We start from the raw sequence: 18,973 nt of genomic DNA on the forward strand, positions 1-18,973 counted from the left end.
TGTACGCTTGGGAGGTCGATCTTTCCGCTATTTGACTCCCAAGGCTTGGAATGAATTACCATTGTCCCTGAGATCGGCCCCCTGTCTTCTTGCTTTTAGAAAGGACTTGAAGACATGGCTATTTAGGAATTAGTCCTTTTTATCTCTTTTTCTGTTGTGTGGTTGCTTTTCATGCTGTTCCTTTCTTTGCCAAAGCGCCGGGATGCTCCTCTGGAGTTGCCGTGCACTATAAAAGAAATAAAGTAACATAACAAGGAAGCCTCAAACAGGAGGGTGTGGTTCAGCGCTTTAATGGTGAAAAGAGACAGCCTGGCAAACAGCAACATTCACCTCAAAATAGCAAGCCCGACGCGTTTCGTGAATCCCTTCACTTCTTCATGGGCTGAGTTCTGTAGCATACGCACAACGAGCAGAGCACCTGTTTATAGTTCGTGGACACGCCCCAGTGGGTGTAGACAACACTGCTGCCTGCCGGTCCTCGTAGTGCCCAAATAATGTTTTACTCCAGTGAGTCGTCTGTGCGCTGCCAAATTAAAACATGATAACTACCCATGTGGGTCGATGAAATGTCATGTAAAACTCACGCTGCCCTTGTGAGTTTTTCACAGCGCCCCTTTTCTGTCCGTGCATATACCATCAGCCGCCTGGCGTCAAGTATCGGACCACTTCTGAGTGGCGGGGCTCCCTTCACCACAGGACTGGTCGTGCAAAAATCCATCAAACAAAGGTGTCCCCTTCAAGGAAGCCTCAAACAGTAGGGTGTGGTTCAGCGCTTTAATGGTGAAAAGAGACAGCCTGGCAAACAGCAACATTCACCTCAAAATAGCAAGCCCGACGCGTTTCGTGAATCCCTTCACTTCTTTATGGGCTGAGTTCTGTAGCATACGCACAACGAGCAGAGCACCTGTTTATAGTTCGTGGACACGCCCCAGTGGGTGTAGACAACACTGCTGCCTGCCGGTCCTCGTAGTGCCCAAATAATGTTTTACTCCAGTGAGTCGTCTGTGCGCTGCCAAATTAAAACATGATAACTCCCCATGTGGGTCGATGAAATGTCATGTAAAACTCACGCTGCCCTTGTGAGCTTTTCACAGCGCCCCTTTTCTGTCCGTGCATATACCATCAGCCGCCTGGCGTCAAGTATCGGACCACTTCTGAGTGGCGGGGCTCCCTTCACGACAGGACTGGTCGTGCAAAAATCCATCAAACAAAGGTGTCCCCTTCAAGGAAGCCTCAAACAGTAGGGTGTGGTTCAGCGCTTTAATGGTGAAAAGAGACAGCCTGGCAAACAGCAACATTCACCTCAAAATAGCAAGCCCGACGCGTTTCGTGAATCCCTTCACTTCTTCATGGGCTGAGTTCTGTAGCATACGCACAACGAGCAGAGCACCTGTTTATAGTTCGTGGACACGCCCCAGTGGGTGTAGACAACACTGCTGCCTGCCGGTCCTCGTAGTGCCCAAATAATGTTTTACTCCAGTGAGTCGTCTGTGCGCTGCCAAATTAAAACATGATAACTCCCCATGTGGGTCGATGAAATGTCATGTAAAACTCACGCTGCCCTTGTGAGCTTTTCACAGCGCCCCTTTTCTGTCCGTGCATATACCATCAGCCGCCTGGCGTCAAGTATCGGACCACTTCTGAGTGGCGGGGCTCCCTTCACGACAGGACTGATCGTGCAAAAATCCATCAAACAAAGGTGTCCCCTTCAAGGAAGCCTCAAACAGTAGGGTGTGGTTCAGCGCTTTAATGGTGAAAAGAGACAGCCTGGCAAACAGCAACATTCACCTCAAAATAGCAAGCCCGACGCGTTTCGTGAATCCCTTCACTTCTTCATGGGCTGAGTTCTGTAGCATACGCACAACGAGCAGAGCACCTGTTTATAGTTCGTGGACACGCCCCAGTGGGTGTAGACAACACTGCTGCCTGCCGGTCCTTGTAGTGCCCAAATAATGTTTTACTCCAGTGAGTCGTCTGTGCGCTGCCAAATTAAAACATGATAACTCCCCATGTGGGTCGATGAAATGTCATGTAAAACTCACGCTGCCCTTGTGAGCTTTTCACAGCGCCCCTTTTCTGTCCGTGCATATACCATCAGCCGCCTGGCGTCAAGTATCGGACCACTTCTGAGTGGCGGGGCTCCCTTCACGACAGGACTGGTCGTGCAAAAATCCATCAAACAAAGGTGTCCCCTTCAAGGAAGCCTCAAACAGTAGGGTGTGGTTCAGCGCTTTAATGGTGAAAAGAGACAGCCTGGCAAACAGCAACATTCACCTCAAAATAGCAAGCCCGACGCGTTTCGTGAATCCCTTCACTTCTTCATGGGCTGAGTTCTGTAGCATACGCACAACGAGCATAGCACCTGTTTATAGTTCGTGGACACGCCCCAGTGGGTGTAGACAACACTGCTGCCTGCCGGTCCTCGTAGTGCCCAAATAATGTTTTACTCCAGTGAGTCGTCTGTGCGCTGCCAAATTAAAACATGATAACTCCCCATGTGGGTCGATGAAATGTCATGTAAAACTCACGCTGCCCTTGTGAGCTTTTCACAGCGCCCCTTTTCTGTCCGTGCATATACCATCAGCCGCCTGGCGTCAAGTATCGGACCACTTCTGAGTGGCGGGGCTCCCTTCACGACAGGACTGGTCGTGCAAAAATCCATCAAACAAAGGTGTCCCCTTCAAGGAAGCCTCCAACAGTAGGGTGTGGTTCAGCGCTTTAATGGTGAAAAGAGACAGCCTGGCAAACAGCAACATTCACCTCAAAATAGCAAGCCCGACGCGTTTCGTGAATCCCTTCACTTCTTCATGGGCTGAGTTCTGTAGCATACGCACAACGAGCAGAGCACCTGTTTATAGTTCGTGGACACGCCCCAGTGGGTGTAGACAACACTGCTGCCTGCCGGTCCTCGTAGTGCCCAAATAATGTTTTACTCCAGTGAGTCGTCTGTGCGCTGCCAAATTAAAACATGATAACTCCCCATGTGGGTCGATGAAATGTCATGTAAAACTCACGCTGCCCTTATGAGCTTTTCACAGCGCCCCTTTTCTGTCCGTGCATATACCATCAGCCGCCTGGCGTCAAGTATCGGACCACTTCTGAGTGGCGGGGCTCCCTTCACGACAGGACTGGTCGTGCAAAAATCCATCAAACAAAGGTGTCCCCTTCAAGGAAGCCTCAAACAGTAGGGTGTGGTTCAGCGCTTTAATGGTGAAAAGAGACAGCCTGGCAAACAGCAACATTCACCTCAAAATAGCAAGCCCGACGCGTTTCGTGAATCCCTTCACTTCTTCATGGGCTGAGTTCTGTAGCATACGCACAACGAGCAGAGCACCTGTTTATAGTTCGTGGACACGCCCCAGTGGGTGTAGACAACACTGCTGCCTGCCGGTCCTCGTAGTGCCCAAATAATGTTTTACTCCAGTGAGTCGTCTGTGCGCTGCCAAATTAAAACATGATAACTCCCCATGTGGGTCGATGAAATGTCATGTAAAACTCACGCTGCCCTTGTGAGCTTTTCACAGCGCCCCTTTTCTGTCCGTGCATATACCATCAGCCGCCTGGCGTCAAGTATCGGACCACTTCTGAGTGGCGGGGCTCCCTTCACGACAGGACTGGTCGTGCAAAAATCCATCAAACAAAGGTGTCCCCTTCAAGGAAGCCTCAAACAGTAGGGTGTGGTTCAGCGCTTTAATGGTGAAAAGAGACAGCCTGGCAAACAGCAACATTCACCTCAAAATAGCAAGCCCGACGCGTTTCGTGAATCCCTTCACTTCTTCATGGGCTGAGTTCTGTAGCATATGCACAACGAGCAGAGCACCTGTTTATAGTTCGTGGACACGCCCCAGTGGGTGTAGACAACACTGCTGCCTGCCGGTCCTCGTAGTGCCCAAATAATGTTTTACTCCAGTGAGTCGTCTGTGCGCTGCCAAATTAAAACATGATAACTCCCCATGTGGGTCGATGAAATGTCATGTAAAACTCACGCTGCCCTTGTGAGCTTTTCACAGCGCCCCTTTTCTGTCCGTGCATATACCATCAGCCGCCTGGCGTCAAGTATCGGACCACTTCTGAGTGGCGGGGCTCCCTTCACGACAGGACTGGTCGTGCAAAAATCCATCAAACAAAGGTGTCCCCTTCAAGGAAGCCTCAAACAGTAGGGTGTGGTTCAGCGCTTTAATGGTGAAAAGAGACAGCCTGGCAAACAGCAACATTCACCTCAAAATAGCAAGCCCGACGCGTTTCGTGAATCCCTTCACTTCTTCATGGGCTGAGTTCTGTAGCATACGCACAACGAGCAGAGCACCTGTTTATAGTTCGTGGACACGCCCCAGTGGGTGTAGACAACACTGCTGCCTGCCGGTCCTCGTAGTGCCCAAATAAAGTTTTACTACAGTGAGTCGTCTGTGCGCTGCCAAATTAAAACATGATAACTCCCCATGTGGGTCGATGAAATGTCATGTAAAACTCACGCTGCCCTTGTGAGCTTTTCACAGCGCCCCTTTTCTGTCCGTGCATATACCATCAGCCGCCTGGCGTCAAGTATCGGACCACTTCTGAGTGGCGGGGCTCCCTTCACGACAGGACTGGTCGTGCAAAAATCCATCAAACAAAGGTGTCCCCTTCAAGGAAGCCTCAAACAGTAGGGTGTGGTTCAGCGCTTTAATGGTGAAAAGAGACAGCCTGGCAAACAGCAACATTCACCTCAAAATAGCAAGCCCGACGCGTTTCGTGAATCCCTTCACTTCTTCATGGGCTGAGTTCTGTAGCATACGCACAACGAGCAGAGCACCTGTTTATAGTTCGTGGACACGCCCCAGTGGGTGTAGACAACACTGCTGCCTGCCGGTCCTCGTAGTGCCCAAATAATGTTTTACTCCAGTGAGTCGTCTGTGCGCTGCCAAATTAAAACATGATAACTCCCCATGTGGGTCGATAGAATGTCATGTAAAACTCACGCTGTCCTTGTGAGCTTTTCACAGCGCCCCTTTTCTGTCCGTGCATATACCATCAGCCGCCTGGCGTCAAGTATCGGACCACTTCTGAGTGGCGGGGCTCCCTTCACGACAGGACTGGTCGTGCAAAAATCCATCAAACAAAGGTGTCCCCTTCAAGGAAGCCTCAAACAGTAGGGTGTGGTTCAGCGCTTTAATGGTGAAAAGAGACAGCCTGGCAAACAGCAACATTCACCTCAAAATAGCAAGCCCGACGCGTTTCGTGAATCCCTTCACTTCTTCATGGGCTGAGTTCTGTAGCATACGCACAACGAGCAGAGCACCTGTTTATAGTTCGTGGACACGCCCCAGTGGGTGTAGACAACACTGCTGCCTGCCGGTCCTCGTAGTGCCCAAATAATGTTTTACTCCAGTGAGTCGTCTGTGCGCTGCCAAATTTAAAACATGATAACTCCCCATGTGGGTCGATGAAATGTCATGTAAAACTCACGCTGCCCTTGTGAGATTTTCACAGCGCCCCTTTTCTGTCCGTGCATATACCATCAGCCGCCTGGCGTCAAGTATCGGACCACTTCTGAGTGGCGGGGCTCCCTTCACGACAGGACTGGTCGTGCAAAAATCCATCAAACAAAGGTGTCCCCTTCAAGGAAGCCTCAAACAGTAGGGTGTGGTTCAGCGCTTTAATGGTGAAAAGAGACAGCCTGGCAAACAGCAACATTCACCTCAAAATAGCAAGCCCGACGCGTTTCGTGAATCCCTTCACTTCTTCATGGGCTGAGTTCTGTAGCATACGCACAACGAGCAGAGCACCTGTTTATAGTTCGTGGACACGCCCCAGTGGGTGTAGACAACACTGCTGCCTGCCGGTCCTCGTAGTGCCCAAATAATGTTTTACTCCAGTGAGTCGTCTGTGCGCTGCCAAATTAAAACATGATAACTCCCCATGTGGGTCGATGAAATGTCATGTAAAACTCACGCTGCCCTTGTGAGTTTTTCACAGCGCCCCTTTTCTGTCCGTGCATATACCATCAGCCGCCTAGCGTCAAGTATCGGACCACTTCTGAGTGGCGGGGCTCCCTTCACGACAGGACTGGTCGTGCAAAAATCCATCAAACAAAGGTGTCCCCTTCAAGGAAGCCTCAAACAGTAGGGTGTGGTTCAGCGCTTTAATGGTGAAAAGAGACAGCCTGGCAAACAGCAACATTCACCTCAAAATAGCAAGCCCGACGCGTTTCGTGAATCCCTTCACTTCTTTATGGGCTGAGTTCTGTAGCATACGCACAACGAGCAGAGCACCTGTTTATAGTTCGTGGACACGCCCCAGTGGGTGTAGACAACACTGCTGCCTGCCGGTCCTCGTAGTGCCCAAATAATGTTTTACTCCAGTGAGTCGTCTGTGCGCTGCCAAATTAAAACATGATAACTCCCCATGTGGGTCGATGAAATGTCATGTAAAACTCACGCTGCCCTTGTGAGCTTTTCACAGCGCCCCTTTTCTGTCCGTGCATATACCATCAGCCGCCTGGCGTCAAGTATCGGACCACTTCTGAGTGGTGGGGCTCCCTTCACGACAGGACTGGTCGTGCAAAAATCCATCAAACAGAGGTGTCCCCGTCAAGGAAGCCTCAAACAGTAGGGTGTGGTTCAGCGCTTTAATGGTGAAAAGAGACAGCCTGGCAAACAGCAACATTCACCTCAAAATAGCAAGCCCGACGCGTTTCGTGAATCCCTTCACTTCTTCATGGGCTGAGTTCTGTAGCATACGCACAACGAGCAGAGCACCTGTTTATAGTTCGTGGACACGCCCCAGTGGGTGTAGACAACACTGCTGCCTGCCGGTCCTCGTAGTGCCCAAATAATGTTTTACTCCAGTGAGTCGTCTGTGCGCTGCCAAATTAAAACATGATAACTCCCCATGTGGGTCGATAAAATGTCATGTAAAACTCACGCTGTCCTTGTGAGCTTTTCACAGCGCCCCTTTTCTGTCCGTGCATATACCATCAGCCGCCTGGCGTCAAGTATCGGACCACTTCTGAGTGGCGGGGCTCCCTTCACGACAGGACTGGTCGTGCAAAAATCCATCAAACAAAGGTGTCCCCTTCAAGGAAGCCTCAAACAGTAGGGTGTGGTTCAGCGCTTTAATGGTGAAAAGAGACAGCCTGGCAAACAGCAACATTCACCTCAAAATAGCAAGCCCGACGCGTTTCGTGAATCCCTTCACTTCTTCATGGGCTGAGTTCTGTAGCATACGCACAACGAGCAGAGCACCTGTTTATAGTTCGTGGACACGCCCCAGTGGGTGTAGACAACACTGCTGCCTGCCGGTCCTCGTAGTGCCCAAATAATGTTTTACTCCAGTGAGTCGTCTGTGCGCTGCCAAATTAAAACATGATAACTCCCCATGTGGGTCGATGAAATGTCATGTAAAACTCACGCTGCCCTTGTGAGTTTTTCACAGCGCCCCTTTTCTGTCCGTGCATATACCATCAGCCGCCTGGCGTCAAGTATCGGACCACTTCTGAGTGGCGGGGCTCCCTTCACGACAGGACTGGTCGTGCAAAAATCCATCAAACAAAGGTGTCCCCTTCAAGGAAGCCTCAAACAGTAGGGTGTGGTTCAGCGCTTTAATGGTGAAAAGAGACAGCCTGGCAAACAGCAACATTCACCTCAAAATAGCAAGCCCGACGCGTTTCGTGAATCCCTTCACTTCTTTATGGGCTGAGTTCTGTAGCATACGCACAACGAGCAGAGCACCTGTTTATAGTTCGTGGACACGCCCCAGTGGGTGTAGACAACACTGCTGCCTGCCGGTCCTCGTAGTGCCCAAATAATGTTTTACTCCAGTGAGTCGTCTGTGCGCTGCCAAATTAAAACATGATAACTCCCCATGTGGGTCGATGAAATGTCATGTAAAACTCACGCTGCCCTTGTGAGCTTTTCACAGCGCCCCTTTTCTGTCCGTGCATATACCATCAGCCGCCTGGCGTCAAGTATCGGACCACTTCTGAGTGGTGGGGCTCCCTTCACGACAGGACTGGTCGTGCAAAAATCCATCAAACAGAGGTGTCCCCGTCAAGGAAGCCTCAAACAGTAGGGTGTGGTTCAGCGCTTTAATGGTGAAAAGAGACAGCCTGGCAAACAGCAACATTCACCTCAAAATAGCAAGCCCGACGCGTTTCGTGAATCCCTTCACTTCTTCATGGGCTGAGTTCTGTAGCATACGCACAACGAGCAGAGCACCTGTTTATAGTTCGTGGACACGCCCCAGTGGGTGTAGACAACACTGCTGCCTGCCGGTCCTCGTAGTGCCCAAATAATGTTTTACTCCAGTGAGTCGTCTGTGCGCTGCCAAATTAAAACATGATAACTCCCCATGTGGGTCGATAAAATGTCATGTAAAACTCACGCTGTCCTTGTGAGCTTTTCACAGCGCCCCTTTTCTGTCCGTGCATATACCATCAGCCGCCTGGCGTCAAGTATCGGACCACTTCTGAGTGGCGGGGCTCCCTTCACGACAGGACTGGTCGTGCAAAAATCCATCAAACAAAGGTGTCCCCTTCAAGGAAGCCTCAAACAGTAGGGTGTGGTTCAGCGCTTTAATGGTGAAAAGAGACAGCCTGGCAAACAGCAACATTCACCTCAAAATAGCAAGCCCGACGCGTTTCGTGAATCCCTTCACTTCTTCATGGGCTGAGTTCTGTAGCATACGCACAACGAGCAGAGCACCTGTTTATAGTTCGTGGACACGCCCCAGTGGGTGTAGACAACACTGCTGCCTGCCGGTCCTCGTAGTGCCCAAATAATGTTTTACTCCAGTGAGTCGTCTGTGCGCTGCCAAATTAAAACATGATAACTCCCCATGTGGGTCGATAGAATGTCATGTAAAACTCACGCTGTCCTTGTGAGCTTTTCACAGCGCCCCTTTTCTGTCCGTGCATATACCATCAGCCGCCTGGCGTCAAGTATCGGACCACTTCTGAGTGGCGGGGCTCCCTTCACGACAGGACTGGTCGTGCAAAAATCCATCAAACAAAGGTGTCCCCTTCAAGGAAGCCTCAAACAGTAGGGTGTGGTTCAGCGCTTTAATGGTGAAAAGAGACAGCCTGGCAAACAGCAACATTCACCTCAAAATAGCAAGCCCGACGCGTTTCGTGAATCCCTTCACTTCTTCATGGGCTGAGTTCTGTAGCATACGCACAACGAGCAGAGCACCTGTTTATAGTTCGTGGACACACACCAGTGGGTGTAGACAACACTGCTGCCTGCCGGTCCTCGTAGTGCCCAAATAATGTTTTACTCCAGTGAGTCGTCTGTGCGCTGCCAAATTAAAACATGATAACTCCCCATGTGGGTCGATGAAATGTCATGTAAAACTCACGCTGCCCTTATGAGCTTTTCACAGCGCCCCTTTTCTGTCCGTGCATATACCATCAGCCGCCTGGCGTCAAGTATCCGACAACTTCTGAGTGGCGGGGCTCCCTTCACGACAGGACTGGTCGTGCAAAAATCCATCAAACAAAGGTGTCCCCTTCAAGGAAGCCTCAAACAGTAGGGTGTGGTTCAGCGCTTTAATGGTGAAAAGAGACAGCCTGGCAAACAGCAACATTCACCTCAAAATAGCAAGCCCGACGCGTTTCGTGAATCCCTTCACTTCTTCATGGGCTGAGTTCTGTAGCATACGCAAAACGAGCAGAGCACCTGTTTATAGTTCGTGGACACGCCCCAGTGGGTGTAGACAACACTGCTGCCTGCCGGTCCTCGTAGTGCCCAAATAATGTTTTACTCCAGTGAGTCGTCTGTGCGCTGCCAAATTAAAACATGATAACTCCCCATGTGGGTCGATGAAATGTCATGTAAAACTCACGCTGCCCTTGTGAGCTTTTCACAGCGCCCCTTTTCTGTCCGTGCATATACCATCAGCCGCCTGGCGTCAAGTATCGGACCACTTCTGAGTGGCGGGGCTCCCTTCACGACAGGACTGGTCGTGCAAAAATCCATCAAACAAAGGTGTCCCCTTCAAGGAAGCCTCAAACAGTAGGGTGTGGTTCAGCGCTTTAATGGTGAAAAGAGACAGCCTGGCAAACAGCAACATTCACCTCAAAATAGCAAGCCCGACGCGTTTCGTGAATCCCTTCACTTCTTCATGGGCTGAGTTCTGTAGCATACGCACAACGAGCAGAGCACCTGTTTATAGTTCGTGGACACGCCCCAGTGGGTGTAGACAACACTGCTGCCTGCCGGTCCTCGTAGTGCCCAAATAATGTTTTACTCCAGTGAGTCGTCTGTGCGCTGCCAAATTAAAACATGATAACTCCCCATGTGGGTCGATGAAATGTCATGTAAAACTCACGCTGCCCTTATGAGCTTTTCACAGCGCCCCTTTTCTGTCCGTGCATATACCATCAGCCGCCTGGCGTCAAGTATCCGACAACTTCTGAGTGGCGGGGCTCCCTTCACGACAGGACTGGTCGTGCAAAAATCCATCAAACAAAGGTGTCCCCTTCAAGGAAGCCTCAAACAGTAGGGTGTGGTTCAGCGCTTTAATGGTGAAAAGAGACAGCCTGGCAAACAGCAACATTCACCTCAAAATAGCAAGCCCGACGCGTTTCGTGAATCCCTTCACTTCTTCATGGGCTGAGTTCTGTAGCATACGCAAAACGAGCAGAGCACCTGTTTATAGTTCGTGGACACGCCCCAGTGGGTGTAGACAACACTGCTGCCTGCCGGTCCTCGTAGTGCCCAAATAATGTTTTACTCCAGTGAGTCGTCTGTGCGCTGCCAAATTAAAACATGATAACTCCCCATGTGGGTCGATGAAATGTCATGTAAAACTCACGCTGCCCTTGTGAGCTTTTCACAGCGCCCCTTTTCTGTCCGTGCATATACCATCAGCCGCCTGGCGTCAAGTATCGGACCACTTCTGAGTGGCGGGGCTCCCTTCACGACAGGACTGGTCGTGCAAAAATCCATCAAACAAAGGTGTCCCCTTCAAGGAAGCCTCAAACAGTAGGGTGTGGTTCAGCGCTTTAATGGTGAAAAGAGACAGCCTGGCAAACAGCAACATTCACCTCAAAATAGCAAGCCCGACGCGTTTCGTGAATCCCTTCACTTCTTCATGGGCTGAGTTCTGTAGCATACGCACAACGAGCAGAGCACCTGTTTATAGTTCGTGGACACGCCCCAGTGGGTGTAGACAACACTGCTGCCTGCCGGTCCTCGTAGTGCCCAAATAATGTTTTACTCCAGTGAGTCGTCTGTGCGCTGCCAAATTAAAACATGATAACTCCCCATGTGGGTCGATGAAATGTCATGTAAAACTCACGCTGCCCTTGTGAGCTTTTCACAGCGCCCCTTTTCTGTCCGTGCATATACCATCAGCCGCCTGGCGTCAAGTATCGGACCACTTCTGAGTGGCGGGGCTCCCTTCACGACAGGACTGGTCGTGCAAAAATCCATCAAACAAAGGTGTCCCCTTCAAGGAAGCCTCAAACAGTAGGATGTGGTTCAGCGCTTTAATGGTGAAAAGAGACAGCCTGGCAAACAGCAACATTCACCTCAAAATAGCAAGCCCGACGCGTTTCGTGAATCCCTTCACTTCTTCATGGGCTGAGTTCTGTAGCATACGCACAACGAGCAGAGCACCTGTTTATAGTTCGTGGACACGCCCCAGTGGGTGTAGACAACACTGCTGCCTGCCGGTCCTCGTAGTGCCCAAATAATGTTTTACTCCAGTGAGTCGTCTGTGCGCTGCCAAATTAAAACATGATAACTCCCCATGTGGGTCGATGAAATGTCATGTAAAACTCACGCTGCCCTTGTGAGTTTTTCACAGCGCCCCTTTTCTGTCCGTGCATATACCATCAGCCGCCTGGCGTCAAGTATCGGACCACTTCTGAGTGGCGGGGCTCCCTTCACGACAGGACTGGTCGTGCAAAAATCCATCAAACAAAGGTGTCCCCTTCAAGGAAGCCTCAAACAGTAGGGTGTGGTTCAGCGCTTTAATGGTGAAAAGAGACAGCCTGGCAAACAGCAACATTCACCTCAAAATAGCAAGCCAGACGCGTTTCGTGAATCCCTTCACTTCTTTATGGGCTGAGTTCTGTAGCATACGCACAACGAGCAGAGCACCTGTTTATAGTTTGTGGACACGCCCCAGTGGGTGTAGACAACACTGCTGCCTGCCGGTCCTCGTAGTGCCCAAATAATGTTTTACTCCAGTGAGTCGTCTGTGCGCTGCCAAATTAAAACACGATAACTCCCCATGTGGGTCGATGAAATGTCATGTAAAACTCACGCTGCCCTTGTGAGCTTTTCACAGCGCCCCTTTTCTGTCCGTGCATATACCATCAGCCGCCTGGCGTCAAGTATCGGACCACTTCTGAGTGGCGGGGCTCCCTTCACGACAGGACTGGTCGTGCAAAAATCCATCAAACAGAGGTGTCCCCTTCAAGGAAGCCTCAAACAGTAGGGTGTGGTTCAGCGCTTTAATGGTGAAAAGAGACAGCCTGGCAAACAGCAACATTCACCTCAAAATAGCAAGCCCGACGCGTTTCGTGAATCCCTTCACTTCTTCATGGGCTGAGTTCTGTAGCATACGCACAACGAGCAGAGCACCTGTTTATAGTTCGTGGACACGCCCCAGTGGGTGTAGACAACACTGCTGCCTGCCGGTCCTCGTAGTGCCCAAATAATGTTTTACTCCAGTGAGTCGTCTGTGCGCTGCCAAATTAAAACATGATAACTCCCCATGTGGGTCGATGAAATGTCATGTAAAACTCACGCTGCCCTTGTGAGCTTTTCACAGCGCCCCTTTTCTGTCCGTGCATATACCATCAGCCGCCTGGCGTCAAGTATCGGACCACTTCTGAGTGGCGGGGCTCCCTTCCCCGACAGGACTGGTCGTGCAAAAATCCATCAAACAAAGGTGTCCCCTTCAAGGAAGCCTCAAACAGTAGGGTGTGGTTCAGCGCTTTAATGGTGAAAAGAGACAGCCTGGCAAACAGCAACATTCACCTCAAAATAGCAAGCCCGACGCGTTTCGTGAATCCCTTCACTTCTTCATGGGCTGAGTTCTGTAGCATACGCATAACGAGCAGAGCACCTGTTTATAGTTCGTGGACACGCCCCAGTGGGTGTAGACAACACTGCTGCCTGCCGGTCCTCGTAGTGCCCAAATAATGTTTTACTCCAGTGAGTCGTCTGTGCGCTGCCAAATTAAAACATGATAACTCCCCATGTGGGTCGATGAAATGTCATGTAAAACTCACGCTGCCCTTGTGAGTTTTTCATAGCGCCCCTTTTCTGTCCGTGCATATACCATCAGCCGCCTGGCGTCAAGTATCGGACCACTTCTGAGTGGCGGGGCTCCCTTCACGACAGGACTGGTCGTGCAAAAATCCATCAAACAAAGGTGTCCCCTTCAAGGAAGCCTCAAACAGTAGGGTGTGGTTCAGCGCTTTAATGGTGAAAAGAGACAGCCTGGCAAACAGCAACATTCACCTCAAAATAGCAAGCCCGACGCGTTTCGTGAATCCCTTCACTTCTTTATGGGCTGAGTTCTGTAGCATACGCACAACGAGCAGAGCACCTGTTTATAGTTCGTGGACACGCCCCAGTGGGTGTAGACAACACTGCTGCCTGCCGGTCCTCGTAGTGCCCAAATAATGTTTTACTCCAATGAGTCGTCTGTGCGCTGCCAAATTAAAACATGATAACTCCCCATGTGGGTCGATGAAATGTCATGTAAAACTCACGCTGCCCTTGTGAGCTTTTCACAGCGCCCCTTTTCTGTCCGTGCATATACCATCAGCCGCCTGGCGTCAAGTATCGGACCACTTCTGAGTGGCGGGGCTCCCTTCACGACAGGACTGGTCGTGCAAAAATCCATCAAACAGAGGTGTCCCCTTCAAGGAAGCCTCAAACAGTAGGGTGTGGTTCAGCGCTTTAATGGTGAAAAGAGACAGCCTGGCAAACAGCAACATTCACCTCAAAATAGCAAGCCCGACGCGTTTCGTGAATCCCTTCACTTCTTCATGGGCTGAGTTCTGTAGCATACGCACAACGAGCAGAGCACCTGTTTATAGTTCGTGGACACGCCCCAGTGGGTGTAGACAACACTGCTGCCTGCCGGTCCTCGTAGTGCCCAAATAATGTTTTACTCCAGTGAGTCGTCTGTGCGCTGCCAAATTAAAACATGATAACTCCCCATGTGGGTCGATGAAATGTCATGTAAAACTCACGCTGCCCTTGTGAGCTTTTCACAGCGCCCCTTTTCTGTCCGTGCATATACCATCAGCCGCCTGGCGTCAAGTATGGGACCACTTCTGAGTGGCGGGGCTCCCTTCACGACAGGACTGGTCGTGCAAAAATCCATCAAACAAAGGTGTCCCCTTCAAGGAAGCCTCAAACAGTAGGGTGTGGTTCAGCGCTTTAATGGTGAAAAGAGACAGCCTGGCAAACAGCAACATTCACCTCAAAATAGCAAGCCCGACGCGTTTCGTGAATCCCTTCACTTCTTCATGGGCTGAGTTCTGTAGCATACGCACAACGAGCAGAGCACCTGTTTATAGTTCGTGGACACGCCCCAGTGGGTGTAGACAACACTGCTGCCTGCCGGTCCTCGTAGTGCCCAAATAATGTTTTACTCCAGTGAGTCGTCTGTGCGCTGCCAAATTAAAACATGATAACTCCCCATGTGGGTCGATGAAATGTCATGTAAAACTCACGCTGTCCTTGTGAGCTTTTCACAGCGCCCCTTTTCTGTCCGTGCATATACCATCAGCCGCCTGGCGTCAAGTATCGGACCACTTCTGAGTGGCGGGGCTCCCTTCACGACAGGACTGGTCGTGCAAAAATCCATCAAACAAAGGTGTCCCCTTCAAGGAAGCCTCAAACAGTAGGGTGTGGTTCAGCGCTTTAATGGTGAAAAGAGACAGCCTGGCAAACAGCAACATTCACCTCAAAATAGCAAGCCCGACGCGTTTCGTGAATCCCTTCACTTCTTCATGGGCTGAGTTCTGTAGCATACGCACAACGAGCAGAGCACCTGTTTATAGTTCGTGGACACGCCCCAGTGGGTGTAGACAACACTGCTGCCTGCCGGTCCTCGTAGTGCCCAAATAATGTTTTACTCCAGTGAGTCGTCTGTGCGCTGCCAAATTAAAACATGATAACTCCCCATGTGGGTCGATGAAATGTCATGTAAAACTCACGCTGCCCTTATGAGCTTTTCACAGCGCCCCTTTTCTGTCCGTGCATATACCATCAGCCGCCTGGCGTCAAGTATCCGACAACTTCTGAGTGGCGGGGCTCCCTTCACGACAGGACTGGTCGTGCAAAAATCCATCAAACAAAGGTGTCCCCTTCAAGGAAGCCTCAAACAGTAGGGTGTGGTTCAGCGCTTTAATGGTGAAAAGAGACAGCCTGGCAAACAGCAACATTCACCTCAAAATAGCAAGCCCGACGCATTTCGTGAATCCCTTCACTTCTTCATGGGCTGAGTTCTGTAGCATACGCACAACGAGCAGAGCACCTGTTTATAGTTCGTGGACACGCCCCAGTGGGTGTAGACAACACTGCTGCCTGCCGGTCCTCGTAGTGCCCAAATAATGTTTTACTCCAGTGAGTCGTCTGTGCGCTGCCAAATTAAAACATGATAACTTCCCATGTGGGTCGATGAAATGTCATGTAAAACTCACGCTGCCCTTGTGAGCTTTTCACAGCGCCCCTTTTCTGTCCGTGCATATACCATCAGCCGCCTGGCGTCAAGTATCGGACCACTTCTGAGTGGCGGGGCTCCCTTCACGACAGGACTGGTCGTGCAAAAATCCATCAAACAAAGGTGTCCCCTTCAAGGAAGCCTCAAACAGTAGGGTGTGGTTCAGCGCTTTAATGGTGAAAAGAGACAGCCTGGCAAACAGCAACATTCACCTCAAAATAGCAAGCCCGACGCGTTTCGTGAATCCCTTCACTTCTTCATGGGCTGAGTTCTGTAGCATACGCACAACGAGCAGAGCACCTGTTTATAGTTCGTGGACACGCCCCAGTGGGTGTAGACAACACTGCTGCCTGCCGGTCCTCGTAGTGCCCAAATAATGTTTTACTCCAGTGAGTCGTCTGTGCGCTGCCAAATTAAAACATGATAACTCCCCATGTGGGTCGATGAAATGTCATGTAAAACTCACGCTGCCCTTGTGAGCTTTTCACAGCGCCCCTTTTCTGTCCGTGCATATACCATCAGCCGCCTGGCGTCAAGTATCGGACCACTTCTGAGTGGCGGGGCTCCCTTCACGACAGGACTGGTCGTGCAAAAATCCATCAAACAAAGGTGTCCCCTTCAAGGAAGCCTCAAACAGTAGGGTGTGGTTCAGCGCTTTAATGGTGAAAAGAGACAGCCTGGCAAACAGCAACATTCACCTCAAAATAGCAAGCCCGACGCGTTTCGTGAATCCCTTCACTTCTTCATGGGCTGAGTTCTGTAGCATACGCACAACGAGCAGAGCACCTGTTTATAGTTCGTGGACACGCCCCAGTGGGTGTAGACAACACTGCTGCCTGCCGGTCCTCGTAGTGCCCAAATAATGTTTTACTCCAGTGAGTCGTCTGTGCGCTGCCAAATTAAAACATGATAACTCCCCATGTGGGTCGATGAAATGTCATGTAAAACTCACGCTGCCCTTGTGAGCTTTTCACAGCGCCCCTTTTCTGTCCGTGCATATACCATCAGCCGCCTGGCGTCAAGTATCGGACCACTTCTGAGTGGCGGGGCTCCCTTCACGACAGGACTGGTCGTGCAAAAATCCATCAAACAAAGGTGTCCCCTTCAAGGAAGCCTCAAACAGTAGGGTGTGGTTCAGCGCTTTAATGGTGAAAAGAGACAGCCTGGCAAACAGCAACATTCACCTCAAAATAGCAAGCCCGACGCGTTTCGCGAATCCCTTCACTTCTTCATGGGCTGAGTTCTGTAGCATACGCACAACGAGCAGAGCACCTGTTTCTAGTTCGTGGACACGCCCCAGTGGGTGTAGACAACACTGCTGCCTGCCGGTCCTCGTAGTGCCCAAATAATGTTTTACTCCAGTGAGTCGTCTGTGCGCTGCCAAATTCAAACATGATAACTCCCCATGTGGGTCGATGAAATGTCATGTAAAACTCACGCTGCCCTTGTGAGCTTTTCACAGCGCCCCTTTTCTGTCCGTGCATATACCATCAGCCGCCTGGCGTCAAGTATCGGACCACTTCTGAGTGGCGGGGCTCCCTTCACGACAGGACTGGTCGTGCAAAAATCCATCAAACAAAGGTGTCCCCTTCAAGGAAGCCTCAAACAGTAGGGTGTGGTTCAGCGCTTTAATGGTGAAAAGAGACAGCCTGGCAAACAGCAACATTCACCTCAAAATAGCAAGCCCGACGCGTTTCGTGAATCCCTTCACTTCTTCATGGGCTGAGTTCTGTAGCATACGCACAACGAGCAGAGCACCTGTTTATAGTTCGTGGACACGCCCCAGTGGGTGTAGACAACACTGCTGCCTGCCGGTCCTCGTAGTGCCCAAATAATGTTTTACTCCAGTGAGTCGTCTGTGCGCTGCCAAATTAAAACATGATAACTCCCCATGTGGGTCGATGAAATGTCATGTAAAACTCACGCTGCCCTTGTGAGTTTTTCATAGCGCCCCTTTTCTGTCCGTGCATATACCATCAGCCGCCTGGCGTCAAGTATCGGACCACTTCTGAGTGGCGGGGCTCCCTTCACGACAGGACTGGTCGTGCAAAAATCCATCAAACAAAGGTGTCCCCTTCAAGGAAGCCTCAAACAGTAGGGTGTGGTTCAGCGCTTTAATGGTGAAAAGAGACAGCCTGGCAAACAGCAACATTCACCTCAAAATAGCAAGCCCGACGCGTTTCGTGAATCCCTTCACTTCTTTATGGGCTGAGTTCTGTAGCATACGCACAACGAGCAGAGCACCTGTTTATAGTTCGTGGACACGCCCCAGTGGGTGTAGACAACACTGCTGCCTGCCGGTCCTCGTAGTGCCCAAATAATGTTTTACTCCAGTGAGTCGTCTGTGCGCTGCCAAATTAAAACATGATAACTCCCCATGTGGGTCGATGAAATGTCATGTAAAACTCACGCTGCCCTTGTGAGCTTTTCACAGCGCCCCTTTTCTGTCCGTGCATATACCATCAGCCGCCTGGCGTCAAGTATCGGACCACTTCTGAGTGGCGGGGCTCCCTTCACGACAGGACTGGTCGTGCAAAAATCCATCAAACAGAGGTGTCCCCTTCAAGGAAGCCTCAAACAGTAGGGTGTGGTTCAGCGCTTTAATGGTGAAAAGAGACAGCCTGGCAAACAGCAACATTCACCTCAAAATAGCAAGCCCGACGCGTTTCGTGAATCCCTTCACTTCTTCATGGGCTGAGTTCTGTAGCATACGCACAACGAGCAGAGCACCTGTTTATAGTTCGTGGACACGCCCCAGTGGGTGTAGACAACACTGCTGCCTGCCGGTCCTCGTAGTGCCCAAATAATGTTTTACTCCAGTGAGTCGTCTGTGCGCTGCCAAATTAAAACATGATAACTCCCCATGTGGGTCGATGAAATGTCATGTAAAACTCACGCTGCCCTTGTGAGCTTTTCACAGCGCCCCTTTTCTGTCCGTGCATATACCATCAGCCGCCTGGCGTCAAGTATCGGACCACTTCTGAGTGGCGGGGCTCCCTTCACGACAGGACTGGTCGTGCAAAAATCCATCAAACAAAGGTGTCCCCTTCAAGGAAGCCTCAAACAGTAGGGTGTGGTTCAGCGCTTTAATGGTGAAAAGAGACAGCCTGGCAAACAGCAACATTCACCTCAAAATAGCAAGCCCGACGCGTTTCGTGAATCCCTTCACTTCTTCATGGGCTGAGTTCTGTAGCATACGCACAACGAGCAGAGCACCTGTTTATAGTTCGTGGACACACCCCAGTGGGTGTAGACAACACTGCTGCCTGCCGGTCCTCGTAGTGCCCAAATAATGTTTTAC

Source organism: Lissotriton helveticus, chromosome 7, assembly GCF_964261635.1.
Source record: "Lissotriton helveticus chromosome 7, aLisHel1.1, whole genome shotgun sequence".
Taxonomy (NCBI): Eukaryota; Metazoa; Chordata; class Amphibia; order Caudata; family Salamandridae; genus Lissotriton; species Lissotriton helveticus.